General features: G+C 33.9%; 1 long non-coding RNA gene across 1 annotated transcript; it reads left to right on the top strand.

Annotated features, from left to right (window-relative positions):
- The first annotated feature begins 619 nt into the window (after positions 1 to 619).
- Positions 620 to 1,813, top strand: LOC147469835 (uncharacterized). The gene is made up of 3 exons (XR_015191923.1): positions 620 to 779; positions 1,186 to 1,278; positions 1,564 to 1,813. It is a non-coding gene; the product is annotated as an uncharacterized LOC147469835 (long non-coding RNA).
- Positions 1,814 to 2,500: the final 687 nt, after the last annotated feature.

The following is a 2,500-nucleotide window of genomic DNA, read 5'->3' as shown; positions in this document are numbered from 1 at the left end:
TCTTATTTCATAAAGCAATTGTATTTATATAAACGAAAGAATCTACTTTGTTGCAAATTTTTTCACAGTTTCCCTTATGGCTTACTGGCATCTACAAAAAACTTTTCCTAATATACACGCATGTAAGTGTGTTCATCGTTCAAGATTGTATTATCATTTTAGGACTTTGACCCTCCTCTTCGGATTTTTTTTTTTATTAGTTATTAATATGACATTTATGATTGAGGGTGACTGCTTGGCTAAAGTTAACTCCGGACTTAGGAAAAGTATTTTTTATTTTTTTTTATATATGGCGAAAATGTATTTACAGTGTGAATGTACAGGAAATGTGACTTGAATAAAACAATAAGACATTATGAATAAAAAACAAATTGTACACTGACCTTTCAAAACACACACTGAAGTATATAATTCCAGTCCAAGTTGATTGGCCAATCAACCAATACATGAAAAACGAAAAGACAAAACAGAAGGAGAGAGAGCAAGAAAAGAAATAACAAAAAACAAAAAACAAAAAAAAATCCATATCGGGAAGTCTTACTCACACACAAGACAAAATAAACACACACACACACACACACACACTCTATTTCAAGGCTATACGTGACACCGTGCCAGCCCCATCCGCGCCTTTATAACACGGCTCCCTCGCCAGGTCAACAGAGCGTGTGTGTTGAACAGAGAAACATGAGATTTACATTGCTTGCCGCCCTCATTTTCGGTCTTGTGGTTCTCGCGGCTTCGGATTCAATTGAATTAGAAGCCAGGAAGAAGGGAAGGTAAGTGGGTTTCATTTATTGGTAAGGGATTTCAGGGATTAGGATTATCTATTGATTAGATGATAATCGTTATCGTTAAGATTGTGGTTGTTCATTTGGTAGAGTTGTGTCACATTGCAAACCACAATCGAATTGGATAATTAGGTTGATGAACAAAAAAAAAATCTTCTCTGTTACCTGTCTTCATTTATTTACAGCAATAAATCGCTATAAATTAACCTAATTTGATTAAGCTGTGTGTACATGTACGTTTAATAAAGATTCATCACAATATTGGCCTTAAAAACTAACCGATAGAATGATCTTCCCTTAAAGTTTCCAATCCTCTTGCAAAACCAACTTATCATCAAATGCACGCATAATCATCATTAATAATCCTTCATTTGAAATTAATGCTTATTTACAGCGGCATAGATGCAGAGGGAAAGTATACGCATGACATTACGGACAACGTTAGTCTGGATCTTGGCCTAAAGCATTCTCATGGAGGCGGTAAAACGTATGTATTAATTTATTTTTGTTTTCTGGAACATCCAATGAAGAAGTTTTGATGTGTTTGAGTGTCAGTTATTTAAAATGAAATGTTGTTTATCGATTGGTAATATCATGATCAATTATATTTTTTCTTGATGACTTTTTTGTTAATAAAAAATGGCACTGTTGATGATTAACATTGTTATATAATCGAAAATTATATGGTGAAGTTGTAAAGATAACACTTGAATAATGGTTGTAAGTATTATCATTATTATTATCATTATCATAATCTCTTTTCATCTTATAGTGACACGAGCGTTGGCCTTGGCACAACCATCAAATTCTAGTGCCCCGTGATGACGTTCCTGAGATCAAACAAACATTTAGTTGATGAGTTCGAATATTCAAATTCAGGCATAAAATCATTCAGGGCTGATATTCACGAAAGGTCAGAAAATGCAAGAGAAAAAGAAATACATCTTTGACTGCGATAAACTTTGTCTTTGACTGCTTAAGAAAACGTCTTTGATGCTTACAGTCTTCGAGGTTTCTCTAGGGGGAAAAAAAAAGTCTTTGACAAAAATACGGTTTCGATACCCGATGTCTGTCAATGACTCGATCAAAATGTCCCACACACATAAGGACTGTTTTTAAATTCAGACAAAGAACAAGGCCGGCAGTGGATGCTGATGATCAATACAACATACACATCACAGGACAGGAACACTTTTAAATATATTTTTAAACGTTAATTGATCCGTTTCCCCGACTATTACGACAAGATTCAACCCAACGAAGGGCAAAAAGGCAACGCTCAATGACTTTTCTAGAAGGTGGTACTTTATATCAAAGAAATCAAATGTGCAATGTGATAGCCAATATCATTTCAATTATTGTATCTTGTTATGATATCATTACAATGACTTTTCATCGTCATAGGTTGTATTAAGATGTTAGATATAATTAAAAGGGTCTTCGTTCAAATGCGTCATCAACACGAGCAGGCTTTGATAAGTTGCAGGACAATCTTGAAGTCAAAGAAAATTTTAAGGACAGTCCTTAAAGTCATCAAAGAATATTCTATGACCTTTATGAATACTGGTCCATAATTTTGCTATGATATATGAGGTCATTTTTCGGTCATGGGAGTATAATTTCTCAGTTATAATCGCATTTGCGATGTATATATGTTTACACGTTCATGTAAAACTATGCCAAAAAAATTGAAAATGTATTTGGTGAAA

Source organism: Penaeus japonicus, unplaced genomic scaffold, assembly GCF_977035675.1.
Source record: "Penaeus japonicus unplaced genomic scaffold, GWHDUDI00000001_assembly GWHDUDI00000019, whole genome shotgun sequence".
NCBI classification, from domain to species: Eukaryota; Metazoa; Arthropoda; class Malacostraca; order Decapoda; family Penaeidae; genus Penaeus; species Penaeus japonicus.
This window is presented reverse-complemented; position numbering and strand designations above follow the sequence as displayed.